Source organism: Diachasma alloeum, unplaced genomic scaffold (genome assembly GCF_001412515.2).
Source record: "Diachasma alloeum isolate Michigan unplaced genomic scaffold, Dall2.0 Dall_scaffold_00365, whole genome shotgun sequence".
In the NCBI taxonomy this organism is placed as follows: domain Eukaryota; kingdom Metazoa; phylum Arthropoda; class Insecta; order Hymenoptera; family Braconidae; genus Diachasma; species Diachasma alloeum.
In genome coordinates this window covers 379,294-402,722 of record NW_021680504.1, presented here as the reverse complement: position 1 = coordinate 402,722, position 23,429 = coordinate 379,294, and the positions used below count along the sequence as shown (strand labels likewise).

Sequence of the window (23,429 nt, the reverse complement as noted above, 5' to 3'; positions counted from 1 at the left end):
TGTGTTCACTCGTGCTAGCATTGACCATCGTCACGCTGACATTGGGTCAACGAACGACCCCTCGTGTCTATGACTCGACGTTACGGATGCACATGGTGAGAAAGATCGATACCATCTCACCAAACACATTACGGAACACTTGATTATTCCCCCGAAGATGATACGAGACACTTGAAAATAATGAATAAACCACTTGATCCTATGCATCCGTCCTCCTGACCCCCGTAACAGCCTCATTACAATATCTCTCAAGATAACAGCCTTTCACTCGTTTATTTATTATTATTCATAGCAAGTGGTGTTTGTTTATCGGTATTTATGAAACTAAATGGATTCACCAAAGGAGAAGCGGGGTTGTAATTGAGTGTCCGTAGGATCACTCGGGAGCCCTTAATGGCCTTTTCGAAGGCGTGGTTATTGCAAGAGGCGCACACGAGTCGCGGGGGGAGGGAGGGGAGAGTGAAACACACGGTGCGGTCGTGTTGGCTTGATAGTAGACGCCCTGGAGATATCCAACGGCGCGCTAACGCGAATTTAGTCGAGATATTGCCAGAGTGAAATTGGCTTGAACGAGAGAGTGTGTGTGTGGGTGGGTGTGTGTTCACCAGCGTCACTACACCTCTCACCCTCGACTTCTCGCCCATTCGATACATATGGTTTTGAGAGAAACGAAGGGGCGGGGGAGGGGGGAGGGGGGGAGGAGGGGAAAGAGGCTACACGTGATTATTATTGCCGGTGTTATCGTGGAAGATACTTCGGTGGCATCCAGTTTTGCCTCATAGCCACACCATTAAGGGTTTGAATTGCTTTTTCGTGCGACACATTATAACAGGCTTCGTTGCAGGGTTAAAGAGTATGTGAGAGGGGGATTAATTTCAGTTGGCTGTAATTTTTTTGTAGGGATTTAATTAATTGAAGGTGAAGGGTGGGATTGATGAGAATATTTGGGCTGAGGGGGGAGTCTATTGCCGTTGCCAGGACATTTATAGTTTTGGGCGCAATCGGACGGGGATTGTCGATTTTAAGGAGAAATGGAAGACGGAAGTTTTACGAGTTATTTTTTTTTTTATTGGTACGAGTTAGTTGAATTTTCCTTTTAATATGAGCTAAATTTCATGATTTTTCGCATTTTTAGTAAATAATTGAGTCAGAATTTATAGTTTTCATTGATTTTCTTATAATTTGGTGGGTTCATTTTTAATTGAAGCAAAATCTATCTGAATTTTCAATGGTGTGAATTTGAATTTAATTTAAGGTATAATGATTAACAAAAATATCTCATTTGTCGATTGAATACAATTGAGATCAGCTTAAACAATTCAGTAGCGAAGTGGTAAAACGGTTTGAGTCGATTTTGACTATTGGCCAGTTTTCAGTGCATATCTCGGAATCTAAGGAAGATAGCTAAATTTCTGTCAAAACCTTTTTTATAGCACTTAATTTGCTCTAGAAAAAAGGTTATTACGAAAATTTCGTTACCTCCTCTGGATTCGGAGATATTCTTCAAAAACTCAAATAAGAGATAAGTCGACTTAAACCGCTTTACCACTTTGCTACTGAATTATGAAGTGAGTTTCGAAACATTGTCATTTTTGAAAAAGAGGTGCCTCAATTTCACAATTTTAAATCATTTTCATTGTCATATGCACTTGAAAATTAAAACTCCATTAAATATTCGATGAATTTACTGATTTTTTAATAACAACATCTATCCAAATTTCATGTACATTTGTTTTTAGTAAAAATTTCAAGATTTTTTACTTCAAATTTCAAAAAATCAATGGGAAATGTAATTCTTCAATGATTCAATTTCTCGGAATGTTCGTACATATTTCATGCCTTAATTATGGAATTTCCTCAATAGCAGTTCCCTCAGATTCCGGACAAGTAAATGTAGTAAATGTAATTGAAGATAAAATTCATAACCGCCAACGACATATGAATTGCTGAAAAACTCTCTCTTCCATTTTCCGGGAATTTTCAGGAAAACTCGTTCAATAATTTTTTATCTCCCTGGAATATAATCTTAAGACACTTTCTCCGAGCGCTCGTGAACCCCTCGAAGTGACAAGTTTTACGACGAGAGACTGGATGGGGTATCGGTATTAATAAACACCTGATGTCGAAGTTTGTCGTCAGTCTTTAATACCATCACGTTTAACGACATGACAACCAAACCAACCTCTCCCAGCCCCCACCGCCGTCAATCGAGTATTGATCGAATTATGGGAATAGATTGCGCAATCAGTAATCCCGAAATAGTGTTCCACGGTATTTGTGTTTATTATTGATGAAACAGTGATAGGTCGCCCATAGTTGATGGGTTTAACGATAAAAATTTAATGAAATACGCGGAGAGGATATAAAATCAAAAATTTACTATGTGAACATAGGAATCAAAGGACCACACCGGAAAATTTTGAAATTTGATTAATGTTGACTGAATTGTAACGCGTGTGAAATTAAATTTTGACTCTCATTTTTTACTATGTTCAACAGTAAATTTGCGATTACAGTCTTGCATTCGATTCAATTTTATTTTTTTATTTAATCAACGCATGCGAACGGAGGGATGGGGGTGGCTCAGATAGACTCTGCTGCAGACCCCTCCCCTTGTTGAGTAAAATTTTCAGCCCTCCTCTATTATGCATCCCCCCTCCACACCCTCTCGAAGTACGAATTTTCGAGATTTTCTTTTTTATTTGACAATTTTTTTTTTCGATGGGATTTTCGATTTTTTTTTTTAATTACGTGACAAAATGCGCTGTTAAAAAAATTTGGCTGAATTGTCCGACAGAAGACCTTGAATTTGATTTAAGAGGAAAAAGTCAACGGAATTTCAAGTTTCTCTGACGATTGTGGTAAAGTCGCATTTTTTTAGTGACAGGAAGGCGGAAATTCCACCATTTATATGAATTTTCAAATATTTTTTTTTATTTAAGACATTTTAAACCATTTGGTTTATTTCGCCATCTATCCTCTACTTAACCTTGCGACTGTGGCCGACTTGCTACACTGTACCACATTTGCTCCCGCGAGAGACGACGGAAACCACAGAAAACCTCCGTCGGTACACAGTCGATTCCTCTATTAGGAACCTCCTGCTCGTCCAGAGCCGAGGTGAGACGCACCCCACCAGAATCCGCCCCAGGCGAGCCCCTTAACCCCCTTTACCGGAAGTCAAGGGTCCCCACCAGTCGGGACCCGAAGCCCAGCCATGCTTTCGAGCCCCCAACCCCTGTTTCCAGAAGCTAAAAAACCCGACCGGATTGGGATTCGAACCCACGACCTCCTAGTGTCCAAGCCGAACTAATGATTTAGCCATGCACCGCGACCATTGGACGTCGGTTGTGAATGAATTTTTAAATGAAAATGAATATTCACTGCTGAATTCCCTTAAATTTTCAGGCAATACCTTAAAAATTCTTAAAGTTCCAGGAGTTTTTTAAAAAATTCCCTGAGAATTCAGAGGAATCTTGAAATCAAGAGAGAGATATCTTTGAATTATCCTGATTTTTCCCTAATGTTCCGAAGTAATTAAACTGAGATTCACTGTTCCCTCGGATTTCTCCATAAATACATAAACTTTCAATGACAAAATTCCTTGAACTTCAGTGGCAATGTTACTTGTCAGAAAATCCCCACAACTTATACCGGAAATTTCAGTGCAAAAATTTTTAACAGTGTACCGTAAGGAAATGAATTTTCTATTTTTATTATACTTCTGGAAATTTTATGAGTCATCAAAAAGTCTTTTTTACGTGTTGACCCGTAATTTTTACGCGAAATAAAAAATAGTAAAATTTTTTCTTCATGTATCTTCCTATAGCAAAAAATTGTATTTTTTTCCGTGTGGTTATTCCCCTTGGGATCCCCCCTTTTATTGGCAGCAACATTAAAGACGGTAATAAAGCTGTGTAGCTTGTGACCTGAGCCAGAGCCTACGGTTTTTGGTGGTAGTTCGGGGAAAATAGGGTGCTCAGCTTGGTAAACGAGATGGCCCTAATTCTCGAACATCCTTTCATGAAGATCGTTCAGCGGTTTAACAATTTCCCCAGGAGTCTTGGCACGAAAAGCTTTCCAATCTACTCTCCCAACTTAACCATCATCCCCCTTTTACAATTTCATAACATCAAATTAGACTCAAGAGGTTTTAATTTTTTTAATGAAACCTTCAACTGTCGGGTTAATGAAATTCAATTAAACCTCGAAATACTGAGTATCTCCGATTTAATGGACAGAAAATAGGGGGTAGGAGTGACGTTAATCCAGGTGAATACAGTGAATGGGATGGAAGACATGGGGTATTTGCACGTGGGTATGAAACCCTGAGAGAACCGGAGGAAGATAGTTCAGCTGCGGCTGATGGGAGTTACATACAGGAGCTGTTGATGTAGGATGGGCTAGAGCGTCAGCTCAGGTGCAACGGCCTTCGACCCGGCGTCGTTCCACAGTTAATCCTGTGATAACATTGATTAAGGCCACGTGAGACAGAAAGACGGAGGGGAGAGGGAACCGCCAGTTAGTGGATCCACGCGAGGTAACACAGCACTGGAAAAAGTATTAGTATCTGATATTAAGGATATCCAAATATGTTTTGAAGTTTAGTAGAGACAACACTATAGATTCAACCATTTTCAATCATCAAATTTTTCAATTAAATTGCGCGAGAAATTTTTTTAAAAAATCATGAGTATTTAGCGTTACTAAAAGTACATTTTTCACAGAAATATATTTTTTTAACATTCGGTGTTTATAAATAAATAATTGAAATTGTTTAAACTTACGGAAAATTTCGCTGTCTCCCTTAAATTCAAAAATATTTCTGGAAAACTCAACACAAGACTAAATTGACTTCAACCGTTTGACCACTTCGCTACTGAAATGATAGAATATTTATAGAAAATACTCGTCATTTTAAATAATTGCATTTTTTTAAATTATTCCATTAATCTTCCTCCAAAAGTAAACTTTGCAATTTTTTTCAGATCTTTAAAATGTTTTGTAACGGTTCAATATCGAGATTTGGTAATGTTTAAAATAGCGGTCACGAAGCAGAATTGGAGAGGAGTTAAAAAAATAAGGATGAAATAATTGTTGTTACTAAATTGATATCCCTCACATCACTATTCCAAACCTTTGAGAAAATAAAAACTTCCATAAACTGAAAGAAAATTATTGTCATTGAACGTCTTGTTAGGGTTAATGTCTTGTCTATCAAACGTCTTATTTTAAGACATTAAAAAATTCAATCATCACGAAGTTAGTGGATAAGACATATTTTTACGTTAAATGTTTTCAACTAAGACGTCTTGAAGACACTATAGTCTTTACGATGAGGGCATGCGAACCCTCGAAGTCTCTCGTAAATTTATCAACCATCGAGGGAGAACGTAAATCACTCGGTTATTGTTAATGATCCCAAACAATTTCTCGGTGTAGGCAGGAGGCTGAATCACGCGACACGAGGTAGAAGTTCTTCAAAATCCCTCTCTCCTTGTGACTCACGATCTACCGTTCACAATGTGTACCCCTGTCTGCGGCACATGCTACTCTCACTCACTTCCCGCTCCCGTTGATTCCGCTTGCTCGACTGTCCGTGACATATCACGAGAGTCAAGGCATTTCGACATTGCACGGCTGGTTGTTACACCTGAGTTTATTATCGTGTTGAAGCTTAAAGGGCAGCGGGATGGAGGCTATGGGGAATTCATGGTCTTCGAGTGAGTGGGAATTTAGGTGGGGCTGATCCAGTTGGGCTGGGATCTGAGGGGTTTTTGATGAAACCCGGATGCTGAATGGATCAAGTTTAGTAGCCGAACGACATCATATGGCTGTTGAGATACAGAAGAATCAGAATCTAAACCGGACGATGATTATGAGTTTGGGAGGAGTGCGGGAGGTTTTTAGTTGAGTGGAAGATTAGGTAATGTGGGGCTAATTCAACCTGAAAAACGGAAAATCTGACCCTTTGAAAATCTGAAAAAAAAAACTTTTTCAGTTTTCACTTTTTCCACACTTTTGAGAGTTCTGAATAGCCTGTCGCTTAAATAGTTGGAATCAACGTTCACCCGGCTAAAAAATTCGATTTTGGCGAAAGTCGACTTTCCCCCTGGAAAAACCGAAAATCTGACCTTTTGAAAATCTGAAAAAAAAAACTTTTTCAGTTTTCACTTTTTCCACATACTTTTGAGAGTTCTGACTGGCCCGTCGTTTAAATAGTTAGAATCAACGTTCACCCGGCTAAAAAATACGATTTTGGCGAAAGTCGACTTTCCCCCTGGAAAAATCCAAGATCTGACCCTTTGGCCCTCGGTGAAAAATAAATTTTTTCAGTTTTCACGTTTTCCACATACTTTTGAGAGTTCTAAATAGCCCGTCGCTTACATAGTTGGAATCAACGTTCACCTGGCTAAAAAATTCGTTTTTGGCGACATTCGACTTTCCCCATGGAAAAACGGAAAATCTGAGCCTTTGAAAATCTGAAAAAAAAAACTTTTTCAGTTTTCACTTTTTCCACATACTTTCGAGAGTTCTGAATAGCCCGTTCCTTAAATAGTCGGAATTAACGTTCACCCGGCTAAAAAAATCTATTTTGGCGAAAGTCGACTTTTCCCCTGGAAAAACCGAAAATCTGACCCTTTGGCTCCGAGTGAAAAAAATTTTTTTTCAGTTTTCACTTTTTCCACATACTTTTGAGAGTTCTGAATAGCCCGTTGCTTAAATAGTCGGAATTAACGTTCACCCGGCTAAAAAAATCTATTTTGGCGAAAGTCGACTTTCCCCCTGGAAAAATCCAAGATCTGACCCTCTGGCTCCGGGTGAAAAAAAAATTTATTTCGACATTTGTCGCACCTCCAGGGGTTTCATTGGCATCAGAATCGGTAGAAAATGCAGAATCCACCTTCACATGGAGAAAAAATTCAATTTTTGCGAAAATCGACTTTCACCCTGACCCTTGACCCACGTGAAAATGAAAATTTTTTTTTCGTCTTTTCTGTCACCACCGTCTTTTCATTGGCATTAGAGGGTCAGTAAAAACAGAATCAACGTTCACTATTGTAAATATACTTGGCAAAAGCAATTTTTTTTTCTCAGTGTAATGAAATTTCACAACTTGATTGAATTGTCAGTGGAACATGAATATTCAGAAACAAAATGACATGCAATTTTCAATTTTTCTCTGAATTTTGACCGAATAATTGAACTGAAAAATCAAGTATTTTATTGATTTCCAGATCATTTGAACAGCAAATCAACGAAATATCCGATTTCTCAACGACAAGATTTCCTGAAATTTCAGTGGAACTTCCCTCCATAAAAATTTCCGAAATTCGGCACAGAAAATTCAAACAAAAATTTTCAACAGTGTCCACTGGAATCAAGAATAATACTTGATTCCTAACACTAAACAGACTCAAACCCCGTAATGACGATCGTGAGAGTCCCAGTGATATCCACCACCTCCAGGATTCCACCCATCCATCCGGCTGCGACAGTCTGACCTAATAAAGCACTAGCAATTACCGGCCGGCAAAATAAAGTGTCTTGCACATATGCACAGTACTCGCGAGCCATCCAACTATGGAATATACGATGTGCATGAGAGATACGAGACTTGGCTCGTTGTCTCTACATCATGTTGCCTCGTTCCTTCATACATTTCCCTCCCCCGCCAACTGTGTCATTTTTTCTTCCCTCTCTCGAACCCGTGGATGAGAGTTCTCCGGGTTTATTCCTTGTCGAGTTGACGTGAGACACACGAGGTGAAGGGAAAATGCAGATGCCACGTGGTTATAACGTCTGCGTACATGCGAAAACGAGAGAATAAAAGGAGTTGAATAGATGAAGTCGAGGGATGGCGAAGGGAGAGAGAGAGATTGTCGGTGGTGAATGCTCGGAGTAGTGCCAAGACAGTATGTAGAACGTACGTAGCTGTACACAAGGATGATTATTATAAGCAAGATCTGTTGCCATATACGATAACTGTGCCGCTCTCCAGTTATGTGCACCGCCTTCGCATAAGAGCCCTGGCACACCGCACCTCCGGGAAATACATATAGAACGTGTGCACAGGATGAGGAGAGAGAGAGGAGATCTGTGCACGCGTAGACTGTGACAGAGGAATGGAAAAAAAATACGGTATGCACACCGTCGGGTATATTTATGCAGAACATCACGCGGAGTGGAGAGATCTCTCCACTAACTCGTCGGGATGTCGATGAGGCGCACTCCAGACGCATCCCCGCGATACATTTCTTTCATCCATTGCATAACATCGAGACATTTTCCGTCGCGAGGGAGGCGGGGAGACACTCAAGTGGTGTCTCTGCTAGGCAATTTCGTTTTATTCTCGGAGGAGGAACTGGGCCGTGTCATGAGACGTTATGGCGGGTTCAGGTGCACTGACAGTTAGCGGAGATGGGGGTGAGCAGCGTTTGTCGTTATTCGAGGGGGTTGAGACTATTTATTTTGAGAGAGATGAGAGGAGAATATTTTGCGCGATTTAAGGACAATTTTGAGACATTTTTTTTGTTTGGGGGATTAGCTCTTGATGGAGGTGGAAACTGTTGTAGTTTTTGCAATGTAATTTATGAATATCTTGGGAACTACACAAAGGAAAATGGTTCATTTGAATTAAGTTAAGGAGTTTATTTAAGAAGCTCGTGGTAGAGCTTTTATTCATACTTAAATTTGAGTTTTATGTGACTTTTTGTTTAGAATAAATAGTTTTTTGAATATACAGAAATTATTCTTTGATTCAAATGGACGTTATTGGTTGGAAATGAAACAGTTGTGTTATTATATTCAGTATCTGAATATTTTTGTCAAGTACAGTTCCATTGAAATTTTAAAGAATATTGTTATTTAAAATTCATAATTTAATGAAAAAATCAATAGCAACTGTAGATTCTATTTTTAATATTTCATGGAAAATAATAGAAATGAGAAATTCAGCGTAATTTGGCAGTGAATATTGACGTTTTTATTGAGAATTTTCGTCTTCTCGCTGTTTAAACAATAGAAATCCTATTGAATTTTTCGTGAAAGTTGAAATTTCATGATTTTTTCCACCTAAATCTAGTGAAATGTCGCACTCAAATCAAATTTCAATTTTTGTTAAACTGTGTATTTAGACGGGAAATAAAACGAATTTATTTGCATATAAAAATGCTCTATTTAGATTGAATAAATCGTTTATACGGTTGCTCTACAGATTTATTTACATTTAAAATAAATGTATGAGTTTATGGTGTTCCATAAAAATATTGTTGCAATGAACACAACAATTGAAGACTTTTATTTCATTTTAATGGAATATCTCTCTGGGTGTACTCTGAGCCAAAATAAATCGTCTTTTTTTCAAATTCAGACTGGAATGGTTTTCCCCTTTTGAATGAGATGATTTACAACATTTAATTTCGTCAAAATTTCCTAGAAATTTTTCCATGAACTGTAAGTTTCCCCTCTCACTGGATAATTCAGACAATAACTTTTAACAGTGAAAGACCAAAGTTGGTCACAACTAGAGACCTGAATATTCTATGTAATTGCGGATAAACTTTTATCAACAGGTGACAAGTAACTGTTTGTATTTCTGACTCGTCCAGCAGTTAGCTGGCTGTTAGTATCCTTCAGTCAACTCTCAGGATTTCCTGGTGGGATTTTAAGGCTAAAGACTCTAGTAAAATCGCTCAAGTGGGTGAACCGGATTAAACTTCAACTTGATCGGTAATAGAATACCCATTGGCTGTAATACGTAGGTGGGAGTAATCGTTTCAAACAATAATTCCACGTTTCAGAATTAATCTGAATTAATCTTGAACGCTTTCAATAGCAAAAAGGTTATTCTATTGCTACTCAGACTTGTAGAGATAAATTTTATTTCGGGAAGGAGTACAAATGGAGGAAGTGGTGAAGCGCGAAATCACTTTGGAAAAAGTCAAGGGAAATAGCCGAAATGAAAGGCAGGGGGGAGATGTCGTCTGGTCTCACCCACTACGCTCCATTAATTTTTATTAGAAAATTCTACCGTGAGTGCTAACTCCTTTCATCGAACAACTGTACTTCTGTCGTTTTCATATATATGGTGCGCCATTCTTCGCTGTGATCATTGGATAACTGCGGGGATATTCTCGATGCAAGTTGAATAATTTTCACATTTTTATGTGCATCGGAATTACGATTGTGGTTTTGAAGCTTCGCGCATAACTGCGGATAATAACGGGTGCAAAAATACGAAGGGCTTATTCATCGTTCGTTTTTTACATTTTTGTCGGCATCGAATGTCCACGAATTGATATTCGAGATTTTATCCATGATATTTTATTGATTATTATCGCTGTGTGAGTGCTTGGTAAAAAATAATTACCAGCGGCGATCAGTTACTAATTCTCTTTGTGCGGGTCCAATCAAGATGAAAAATATTGACTACAGTTTAACCGATTGGAAGTTCGGTTAACATGGAGAATAATAATAACAACGGGATTTTGTGTATGATTCCACAGTATCGGGGGCAATCTATTTTTTTTTAACGAGCAGTTGGTTGATGTGTTTGGGTTTTTGGGGTTAAATTTCAGTGGAGGTCGCGTAATTTTGCAGATTTCATTTAGAGGTTTCAGTGAAAATGGAGTTTTTTAAATGTTTTTTGCTTTCAGGGGATACATGAAGAACAAAGTTGCGGAAAAAGGATGTGATTTCGGTTACGTGACACATTTCATATGAATATTAATAAAATCTGTAAAATTAGTAGAAAATAAACGACAGGGTAAATGGAAATTATCAGTGTGAAACGTGTTGTGTGACTAAGAATACTCTACGCTGATTGGTCGAAATCATAATTCAGAAAATTATGAATGAAATATCAAATATCATGATTTTTTCCCCATAAATTGAATTCAGCAGCGAAGCGGTAAAACAGTTCAAGTCCGTAGCTCCTGAGTTTTCGAGAAATATCTTCGAATTTGCGGGAGATAACGAAATTTTTGATAATGACCTTTTTTGCAGAGCGAATTGAGGGCTAGAAAAAAGGTCATGATAACAATGTCGCCATCTTCCTTAGATTTCGAGAGATTTATTGAAAACTGGCCAATAATCAGAGTCGTTGAACAAATTTAACGGAATTTTCCGGAAAAAAACCTCGGATTCCATTTAAAGGACGAAAAGTTAATGAAATTTCAAGTTTCCCGAATATTTCAGTGAAGTCCCAATTGTTTAACGACAGGAAGACGGAAATTTCACAATTTACATGAATTTTCAAGTGAAAATGATTATTCACTGTTAAATTCCCTTGAATTACCGGGGAATTCCTTTAAAGTTCTTGGAATTGCAAGAATGTTTGACGAAATTCCTAAAAATTCAGAGGAATCTGAAATTCAACGACGGATTTCTCTGAATTTTCCCCATTTTTTACTAACTTTTCCGGAATAATTAAATTGAAATTTACAATTTCTCCATATTATTCCATGAAATTATAAATTCTCAATGAAAAGACTCCTTGAAATTTCAGTGTAAAATTTTTACCAGCATACAACTCAACTATATATCCACGAAAGTTCAGTTTTTTCCAACAATGAATCATTTTCTTCAACGACTCAATGAAACATCAGCTTCATCGAGACTGACGGAACAGAAGCATTTGAACTTCATCCGTTCCTCCAGACCCACACGCGACTAGATTACGTTATTTGTCCCCCTCCCCGCTGCATAAATGAGAAATACATGACTCAAGGGGGATGACAACACAGAGAATGAAGGAAACTGAAATGAGACCACTGCCGACATATTGCTAACGCGTTACTCAGTGACGTTTTCACATTGGTAAAACGAGGGGAAAGTTTTGAATCAGGAAACGGCAGTAGTTTGACGACCGTTGGCGCGGCTCACGGTTATATTCATTCCGACACAATGGAGAAACGGGAAAGGGGTACAAGAGGGAGAATAAACTATAGGCACTGTGTGCATACAACGTTTTCATTTCACGCGGATCCGAGTCATCTGATTCCCATTCATGTTCTTCCGTTCTGCGTTTTATTCTCTCTGTTTCGTTACCTTTTTTTTATTATTCCTCTCTCCTTTTCTTTTTTTCCCGTGAATACCTTTTTGCCTCATTTTGAATACGTCAGCGAATCCGCAAATTGCGTTGATGTAAAACCCAGCGTCGATTTCACCCTGGCGGTAGCACAATACGTAACAATTTTTTCCCTCTTCTCTCTCCTTTTTTTACGGCCTCCGCATGGGAAATTTCATTTGAAAAAGGAGGATTATTGTTCAATTGGGATGAAAGAGAGTTGAAGGATGAAAGCGAGTGCAGTGTAAAATGATATGAAAACATTTTTCAAGCATTGAAAGACAAAGTTTTCTTTGTACTTTCATGTATTTTTTCTTATTAAAAGAGATAAAACCGTCGGAATACTCATCTCATGCGTTTTTTTAAATGCTACATGAGAAAAAAATTGAATCGCAACAATTCAGAGGATTTTCAGAATTCTCAACTGGATACTTGATTGAATCGGAGAAAATATTTTTTCTCCGATTCTCGTGCTTCGCACTCGTGATTTTTTAACCTGAAAAACTTGACTCCTTCGGTTGTTTGCAACGAACCTATCGGGAATTGCTTGATAATTTTGAAGCTCTCGTGGTATTACTTGTGGAAATTTCACCCAAAAAATTTCAACACTGCATATGCGTTGAAATGAAATTTTACAATTGGCTGGTGTGATGCAATCGAATGGGGCGCCATGGAGATAATTCCATACGGATGAGTAGATACAACTGTTTAACAACGTAACATCACCTGCATAATACGAATGGGCGGCTTACAAGGTACATTGGGTTATGTCGCCCAATGCATTATTACTCGCAGTTACATGGTAAATGAAGCGTAAAGTTGAGGGGCGGACGAAAAGCCCCTGGCGCCACCTCGGTTAAACGTAATTTCTTCCCCATTGGGATGATGAAATCTCACCAATTATCCTGGTGTCGAGACGAGGGTCGTGAAAAAGAGGTTTTTACATGAGTTCTTATTCAAGACGTCACTCTAACCGGAAGGTAAGAACACTTGGGGCAGGTTTTCTTCTCGGATTCTCTTCGGAGTGGAGACTTGTAGACGAGAATAACGAATCCAAATGGTACGTGCGTCCGGCCTAGGTGGGCTGAACGAAATTCGATGTCGTTGAAACGCACGTGGAATACTCGGAGAGAATTGAGGACTTGACAAACCTGGGGGACACGAATTCCGTTGAAATCGGCAAGTGCGGGATAAATGATGAATTTTTCTGCATTAAACAGGTTTAATCAGTTGATTGGATTCGAAATCGACAGTTTCATTGGAAATGCTGGAACCAACAACATTGAAATTCATGAACCAAGTCGATGAATTCATCTTGATATGCATTAAAAATAAATTTAACTTTTAAGCGAATTTGATGAGTTATTTTGGGGGGAGTGACAGTGAAGTAGATATAAATATTCAATACCAAATGACGCCAAGATTTACAGTTTCCATTAATTTTTCCTTTGAATGTTGAATTATCAAATATGAAATTTTGTACAATTCCAAATGGAACTGCCTTATGATTAAAATTACCTGCAATTGGATCGCAAATTTTAGCTAAAAATTTTTACCAGTGTTTCGATTATAATTTACCAAAAAGAAAATTTACGCCTTCACGAGACTTAGCTGCAACCTTCAAGAGTGTATTTGAACTCTGAAAATAATATTCTCAATTAAATTAACTCAACTCCCCGATTTCCAAATCAACCGATTCCATCCCGATTTCCATCATTATCAACCACAGAATCACTCCTTATCCTCCCCAAAAATCTCACAACCCCTGAACCTTAACGTAAATCTCGAAAATTAGCTGTTGTAATTTGTCGCACACGGTTTCGCCCCTCAAACCCCTTCCCGCACACGCTGCCGTACAACCCCTCGAAGTGATCCCGGAAGAAAGCCAAAAGTGAGACAGAAATCGAGTATATGCGCCACAAGCGCGAACGAGTAAAACCCGGGTGCATATAAACGTGTAACCCACGGACGCTGGACCGTGCAAGTTAACTCGAACGTGGGCGTACGTACATGTGCATGTATACACGCAAAGGGAGGGAGGAAAAAAAATGAAGCGATATCCGCTGACACAGCGAGAGTACGAATATCGATTTTCGTCGTGGCTTTATGCACTCCTCTCCTGCCCCTTGTCCTCTCTTCTGTTTCATTGAAAAACCCGGTATTACGGTTCGTTTCGCGGATGGTTATGAAGTGCCTGGTGCATATTGGCAATTCGCAGTGAAAGAGGAACGCCAGAGCCCTGATAACGCACATCTACGCACTCCAAGTATCTCCTGTCGTTTTTCAAAACTCTTTTTTCAACATTTTTCCCTTTTTTTTTGAGTAAGTGATTACGGAGAGATAGGACAACATTCTCAGGCATTTGAAGCGGATCCATTTGAATTCAATGAGATTTTTTCAACGTTTATGGGGTACACCCGCATTATATCTATACGATATTACGATACTGATAAGACAGGCGTCGAGGTTAATCACCGGATACTGCATACGGCTGCGGATTATATTCTGCAATTAAGTGGCTGGGGAAAACTGGGCACGTGGTCTACGATCCTCGCTGAGGTGAGGGTAAAATGCGTTAAGTTTGAGGGGCGTACACTCGAGCCTTTATGTTCGGTGGTAATATGGAAGCCTCCGGTTTTTTATGGGTTGCAAGAATTTTTTCAGCTGGTTTGGGGAGCGCGGCACACTTAACGGGAAATTATGTATCTGAGTCGAATGAAACTCTTCATTTGAATTTTTAAAATTCATTTTTACACCTCTTTTGGTAGAAATTGGTAAAGTATGTAGTGATCTTGATGAAAATGTTCTAATTATAGGAAATAAAAACCCGGGTTTGGTTTATTTCATCAGAATGAAGAATTATTGTACCGTGTTGGATATTTTTGGCCGAAAATTGCGGTACATTCCTTGGAAATTTCTATCAACTGATAATTCCACTGAAATATCAAGGATTTTCGTCACTGGAAATTCGTGATTTGATAAGAAAAATCAGTGGAAATCGTAAATGTTAGTTCGATAATTCGATGGAAATTGATACAGATCACGAAAATTTAGGCAATAAGATGTTCGGCAGAAATTTCGGGTACATTTTTTAAATATTTTTATTAAATGAGGGCTTCTATCATTGAAAATTCACAATTTTATGACAATATCAAGGATAAATCTAAATTTCAGATCAATTACTCCATGAAAATCGATATAAATAATGAAAATTCAGGTAAATATATGTATAAATGTTCAATTAAATAAAAATTCAGTATCATTTAGTACTGAATATGAATATTTCGATTGAAAATTCATGTAAATTGAAGAAATTTCGTCGTTCTAGTGCAAAAAAATTCAGGGTTCCATTAAATTTCCAGTAAATTTGAAATTTCATCATTTTCCCCCCTTAAATCGAATCAGAAATAACTCTTCGTGAAATTTCTCTTTTTTTTCTCAAAAGGCATGTCAGTAAATTAATTCCCTTCCCCTTGAGGAGCAGCGATTTTATTTCTAAACAATGAAGTCTTTATTTGGATAAAGCAACGTTTGACTGCATTTCAAAAACCATTAATTTAATGTGAGTAAAAATGCATATAAAAATAAAGTTACTCTGAACAAGAGCTTTATTACGAACTATTCAACTGAACCCATTTATTCGATCCAAAGCAATTCATTTAATGGAGAAAGTTTGAGCCTTAAATTCATATACCATTGCACGGATACAAATTCCTGTTAAAACTTACTCCTAAAATCCAAAAAGTGAAATACCTCCAGTAAAAAATAATACAATTTAGGATAAATTTGATTTTTCCTGTTTTATTTAATGCAAGGAATAATTTCCAGAACAGTTTTCTCAATTCGGGAACAATTGTTAAACTTTCCTCTCTTCTTCCGCGTTTCAATGACTTTTCCTCAAATTCTCGTACATCAGTTCCGTACTCCTGCCCTAATCGATCCTGGCAAGTACACCGGGTCAAACTCGATTCATTTTTGCCCCAACTTTTTTCAGGGACAGTTGTTTTTTATTTGTTGTCGGACTCTCTGGACTCGTTTTCAACGCTCTACACGGCTGGCCTCGATTACCCCACGAGTGCCAACAGCACTCGGATGAGCTCCACCGTTTGTTACGATGGAGAGGAACAGCCCCGTGCGGCCTAGAATTTCGGGGGGACCTGGGGGGAGGAGTAGGACGAACTGGATGACTGGTTGGATAGACAGCGTGTTCTACGTTTGGCCTATCACCGTATACACATGCAGACATGAGAGAAGCAACCGCGTGGCCACGTCTGTACGGATTAATCATGAGCACATGGCGCATACTCAGGGCTTTAGATCAGCATGGAAAAGCCGATTTCCAACGGTGAAATGACCAACGTGGTTGAATCAAGTGTACCGTGGAAAAAAAATAAATTGGGGGAGGAGGTGAGGGTGATTTATCGTGGGTTCATATTACCGGAAATAATTTATGAGTGAATGGAAAATGAGCTATTTTCGCAATTGCACAGTTAGTAGTTATTTTTGGGGAAAAATCATCAATTTCTGATTTCACTGAAAATTCAGTAGAATTCCCTATTTTTTAGCAGCCGGCAGAAGAGAATCCCCTGACTTACTTCAATTTCTACTCAAAATATGGGTATTCAGCCAACTTGCATGAATTTTGAATGAATGGAAAAATCAAGAAGAGATTTACCACACTTTCCCTGATTTCTCTTAATTTTCATGGAATAATTGAACTAAAATTTGCAGTTTCTATTGATTTTTTCATTCCGTTATCAATTCTCAATTACGAATTCACTTAAATGTACAGTGGAACTGTTATTCGGTAACAAATTTCACGAAGTGAAGATACAGTGCCCTCACTGTTCAAAAAATTTGACTGAATTTTCCGAAAAAAGGGCTTAATTTCGATTTAAGGAGAGAAAGTCAATGGAATTTAAAGTTTCTCTGAAAATTTAAGTAAAGTTTAAACTTTTTGTGGCAAGTAGACAATAATTCCACAATTTACATGCATTTTCGAATGAAAATGATTATTCTCTACCAAATTCCCTTGAATTATCATGGAATTCGTCTAAAATGATTAAAATTCCAGCACTTTTTGACGGAATTCCCTGAAAATTCAGAGGAATCTGGAATTGAAGAAGAGATTTCCCTGAATTTTTCTGCTCTTTCGCCAATTCCGCGCAATAATTCATCTGAAATTTACAGTTTCCACGAATTTTCCCTGAAATTAGGGATTCTCAATGACAAAATTCCTTGAACTTTCCGTGGAAAATTTTTAACGGTGTTGCACGTCAAGACAATTGTATCAATAGAAACCAGATTAACGTGAGAAAACCCCCGACAATTCGCTGCAAAAAAACACGCGTATATCGCTCCACCTAACCGAAAAAAAGCCATGCGAAAACAAATAGAAATAAACTCGGCATTCGTAAACTCGGAATGAAGGAAAAGTACAAGAGGAAATGGAAAATGAGAAGGTTGAGATTGGGATGCATTGTGAAACCGGGCGCCGTCGCGCGGCTCGTTTTATGCAAAGCAGTCACGAATGGAGTAAAAGCTAGAAGCGCTGGAGGAATAAAACGGTCGCCACGATTAACCTCCATTGGGGCATACAGTTGGAGGAGGTGAGAGTGAGGGACTGGGGTTGCCCAGAGGATTTCTCATAACTCAGTCGGTCTTTACTTCGGCTTGCTGTGAAAACGATCGTTAATCTCTCAACACACCCCTGGCCTTTCTCATCCTCAGTTGTGGATTTAAACTCCCTGGGAGGATGGTGGGAGGGGAGGGCCCCTGACTTACACTCCGGGTGTATTTTGGCGTCTCATGCCAGATGCTTCTGGCTAGTTTTTGAGTGACAAGTGGATTGGATGGAGGCAGCGAAGTTGTTGATTAAACTTATGGGGAAAAATGATGAGTGTGACGACAAGATAAATTATCCATAAAGGAGTGGGTATGGAGTTTGTTAAATAGAATTTTGGAGATGCCTCTTTGGATCTTTGGCGAGGTGTGGAGACATGGCGTGGGATCACTCGAATCCAATCAGTTGCAGGCGATAAATAATTCATGATTCGAGTAGTTTCAGACTAGATATGAGTATACACTGTTCACTGAGAGAAAAAATTCACTCTACCGAAGAACTATATGTTCTACGTGAGAATATTTGATGGAATGAAACTGTGATATGACAATAGATCTCTTCAAGGAAACATGATTTTTCGGCAGAACTAATTTTCTGTCTCACTGTTGGAAATTATTGGCTAAAATTTCCAGGCACTTCCTGGAAATTTTTATCACCTCATATTTCCACTGTAATTTCAAGAAATTTTGTCATTGAAAATTGTAAAATTTAATGGAAAAATGAATGGAAATTGCAAATTTCAATTCAATTTTTCAATGAAAATCAGGACAATTCAAGTATATACAGAATATATTCTAAAATTTAACGAATGAAAAAACCTAAAATCAAGCGACTTTGTCATTAATTCCTAGCGATATCTTAAATCTTTAGAATTTCGTCTGAAGTTTGAAAATTGGGGATAGATTTGTTCATTTATTAAAATACAATTTACTAGAATTTATCTTTTCCATGACTCAATAACAACAACAACTGGAAACGTGTTCTTGAAATAACAACAATATGTCTAATTCAAGAAGATGCCTTACAGGGCTTGAATAATATGTTCACGAAACAATTTCCATGCGCTGAAGTTGCTGTCAGTACCAGACACTAAACTCCAGAAAGTTAATCCCCGGTACCGAGTGTCCAAATAAACACGCGATGTACATTTATGATCTCCACTATACCCCACTTTGAGCCTCAAATGCGGTAATTAATGCTTGGGACTTGAGTAAATCACGGGAGATTAGATTTCCATGCGGAATTTTGCTTTCATGTCTTGATGAAGATTTAATGGTATTCTGGAAGGAAGTCTTCAAAGCGAGGGAAAACTTCATTTCTCACTTGATAAAATTCGACAAACCACTGTGGAACGAAATTCACTACATCGAGAATTATAAAACATATCAAGTTCAAATTAACTGAATTTTCCAGAAAAATCATTTGCCATTTTTATTCAGATTCATGATCGTGAAAAAGTTGGATGAGTTTTCTCCACTGGGTGATGAATCTTTCATGCCCTCACCTACCTCATCCGCGAAAAATAGTAATAATCCCACAGGTTTTCCTACATGGAGAGAAAAGTACCGGAAAGATTCTGAAATATTATTTGAAAAAGGAAAAAAATTGTAGCTACACGTGGGAAATTTCAAATAAATAAAACTGCGTTAATTGTTTTAATAAAGCACAAGAAAAATTCTAGTTCCTGTGTGTACAAAATTTGATGGATAGGAAATTGTTTAAGAATTATGGCTGAAATTTCCGGTAAAATTGATTGAAATTTCTGTCCCATTATAGTTCTACTGAAATTTCAAAGAATTTTGCAATTGAGAATTCAGAATTTTATGGAAAAATCTATGGAAGCTGTAAATATCTATTCAATTATTCCGTCGAAATAATAGGTGGATGCGGCAAAATTGGCACGTTTGATTTTTTTTTGAATGTTTGAACTCTGAGACAATTTTCTCTCGAGATAATTTTCATCAAAACATTTCCCCCGGAAAATTCCGGAACCTGCACTGAGAGAAAAATTTAGTTCTGCCGAAGAATTACGTTTCCCTGAAAAGATCTTTTGCCGTGTTGAATAAATTTACTTGTAAATAAACACGAAAATTTCCACCAAAACACAGGCAGGTATTAAATGTCAAGTAAATCTGTTCCACTCCATCAAATATTCTCACGTGAAAAATCTAATTTTTTTTCCAGTGTGTCTCTCCATTCCCAAAATAACAAATCACCCCAACAAGACACCAAGAGTCGCCCAACCAAAACCTCCAAGGATTCACTGAATGCATTGCAAACTGCACGATGAAATTTGTAGAAATGAACTTCCAAAGTAACTGGAGCGAAATAAAACTCGAGCCGCCAGAAATTCTCGTGCCAAGTGAGCGAGTCAACTTGCCTCCTAGTGTTCAATGCAAAGTAGCACGAAAAGTGCTATCCATAGGATCAAAGTATACATAATTTTCTCCCCCCCCCCCCACCATCCACCTAAAAAATTCAATAGTCTTAAACACCCCACCCACAACAAACTCCGGAAGTTCCCCCAACTGCCTCCGTCTGCCTCCAGCTCGTAAAAATATCAAGGGAATGAATAACACAAATAACAAAAACAAGTACTAATTATACAAACAGTATTGCATCTTTTATTTCTCGGTGTACTCCATTTGTTTATACTGGCTGAGAGAAAACTGTATAGACATGAAATAAGTAAAAAACACGAACATCAGAATATGCCAGCCAATGAATAAATTCCACCAACGTTAGCCTCTCATCACACCGTATCCGAGTGCATTCACTTGTGTCAAACAAATTAATTGTCAAGTCCACCAATCGCCCAATTCATCACATCTTACAATAATAATTCGGGCCACGATCGAAGTCACACCTGAATTCGCTCGTGGTCCACAATTTCCACAATTCTCCGAACAATAATTCATCGATTCGCATCAATGCATTCACCACTCACTCAATGTCTTAATTAAATATCAATTTAATTTGATACAGTGTCATCATCAATGTCAAGGTAAACCTCCTCTCGCCTAACGTCATTTCCCTAAAATCCACATTGCACACTGTGACACTCGAAACCCCTGTCTCATCTCGTATAGCAACTCGTGGGGCCCCTCCCTTGTTAACCACTAATTTTCAAGATAATTATACTTGCAAAGTGTCATGCACAAGGGCGAATATACAAGTTACCGCTTGTGGCGAAGAGACGGTGTAAGGAGGCGGAGGGAGAGGAATCAACAGAACAGGGATACATTTCCATGTGCCGTACTCGGCGCTTTATCGATGTCTCGCCCGTCCGCTACAGGTTATAACATTTGCAATTATCCAGTGTACCAAATATGGTGTTGATATTCCGGTGTGATTCGAGGATTGAAACCCGTTGGTGTTGCCAGTGTGAGACAGAGGGCGAGTGTGCATCATTCGCGGTGGGGAGGGGGTGGGGGAGGGGTAGACTTTATGTTTCGCCGAGGAGACTGGAGTGGCCGAACGATCACGTCGCGAAACGCGAGGACCCGCAGACGGGGATCGATGCAAGCTTTCATCCTCAATTTCAGAAATCGATGAAAATGAAAATGAAGCGAAAGTGAGTTATTTTAACGCGGTGGGTATCGCACTGATGAAAATTTTTAATTAAAATTTTTATTCCAATCTAGTACCACTGGAATTTCAAAGAATTTCATAGGTAAAATTGAGAGTGATATAGGAAAGTAGACTCTATAAAAATTGTCGCCTGAATTTTCCGTGCTAAATCCCGGAATTTTTATTATGTTATTTTTTCTATGAAAGTTCAGAAAAGCTTGTCGTTGAAAAATCATACATTCCACTGATTTTCTGTTCGAATGATCTGAAACATCACTGAAATACTCTGGAGAATTCAGGGAAAAATTGATAATTCATGTCATTGTTTCTGAATATTCATGCTCCATTGAAAATTCAATCAAGTTGAGAAATTTCAGTCATCTTTCCCCTAAATCGTAGTCAATGTTACTCTCATGAGAATTACTACCATATGAGTGTAAATGAAAATAGTAAATTTTAGTTCAATTATTCTATGAAAGTTAATAGAAAAAAGGAAAATTCAGGTAAAGATATTCTTGAGTTTGTAATTAATTGAAAATTCAAGTAAATGGTAGAATTTTCGTCTTTCTGCAGTTCAAAAATTCGGAATTCCATTGAATTTTCAGTGCATTCGAGTATTTCGTGATTTTCCCCTGCCAGTCAATTTAACAGTCCATGAGATTTCAAATTTTTTCAACAAAATTTCCATGCGTATTATTATTAAAGAATCAGTTAATTTCTGAAATATTCAATGATCTTGTACCATGAAAAACTCAATCCTGTTGATTTCCTTGATGAATAAAAAATCCCCTGGACAATTTAATTTAATTGCACAAGCTGTTCTTACTTATGAATAAAATAAAAATTCCAACAGTGTAATAAATAGCATTGATCGATCCACGTCGTCAGCATCCGTTCTTCCGCCTTTGAATTCCCTCAACACTCGGTCTATTTTTCCCGCCGGACACTCGACTCGTATCGCTATCACAGTACATTTATTGATTGGTTTTCACGACGATCCGGTTGATCAACATGAGCGGTCGAACGAGTGATCGCCCTCAACAGGCAAACGTCACCAGAATCTTACTTCGTCACACGAGTTAACGTACCACCGGGCCACACTAGTTTCCACAGATCGAGATGAATTAATAAACGAAAAAAGCAACACGGAGACAAGACTTCAGTCCAAAAATACGTGACTATTCAGGTGATCATGTTACCCAGGATTTTCCCTGAAATTTCAAGGAATTTCGTAATTCAAAATTCCGAGTTTCACGGAAAACTCGATGAAAACTGTACATTCAGTTCAATTATTCCATGAAAATTGATAGAAATCGGGAGAATCTGAGTAAACATATATTTGAATTTCCAATTAATTGAAAATTCATCGTATTTTGGCCCTGAATATTCACGTTTTGATTGAAAATCCGAGTAATCTGAGGAGTTCTCGTCTCCTTGCAGCTGAAAAATCCAGAATTTCGCTGAATTTTCAGCGAAATTTCATGATTTTTCCCCCTCAATTGAATTCAACTTCACTCTTCTAAAAAATAATAGTCAACTGTCCATGAAATTTCAATTTTTCACCAACAGTGTTCCATTTGTACCCTCCACTAGTTTCGCAATTATTCTCCCCCACGAGGAAATAAAATTGTAATGAATGGAGAATAAAGAATAAAACGTTCACCAGACGGAGGAGTTATTTGACACTTATTGGTTGAGTCTGAGCGATCAAGCGGAAAAGAAGTCGCCTGTGGGGTGTATTTTTTTTATTACTCCAGTATACACGCACACCCAAGGCACGTGAGTATAATCTTTCTCACTTTAGCGAACCGTCGTCATCGGGGCCCAACAGAGGAATGATTAATCATCGGTTTGAGGGACGCCCATGTGGCCAGGGCGTGTGCGTATGTGTGAGATGAGAGAAAAAAAAAGGAATTCCACCGCAACTCAACAACGAGACTTTCCTCCCGTTTTTTCTGCGTCCCAAATGCCTATTGGCATTTTCCGGGCAAAAGGAAAACAAAGACGAGGGCGAGAGCACGGGAAACGAATAAAAAAATGGCCGATTCACCCTCTGACGACTTCAATCCAGCTTCTCCATCACACAAACCACTCGTACCCTCGTGTGCAATCCCTCCTCTCTCTCACTCTCTCTCTCTCTCTCTCTCTCTCTCTCTCTCTCTCTCT

The 23,429-nt window shown here is 38.3% G+C and overlaps 1 protein-coding gene across 4 annotated transcripts in view; it reads right to left on the bottom strand.

The window, feature by feature from the left end:
• Nucleotides 1-23,429, bottom strand: part of LOC107041439 (CCR4-NOT transcription complex subunit 6-like) — a 541,863-nt gene that overhangs the window by 437,479 nt on the left and 80,955 nt on the right. The window lies entirely within an intron of this gene.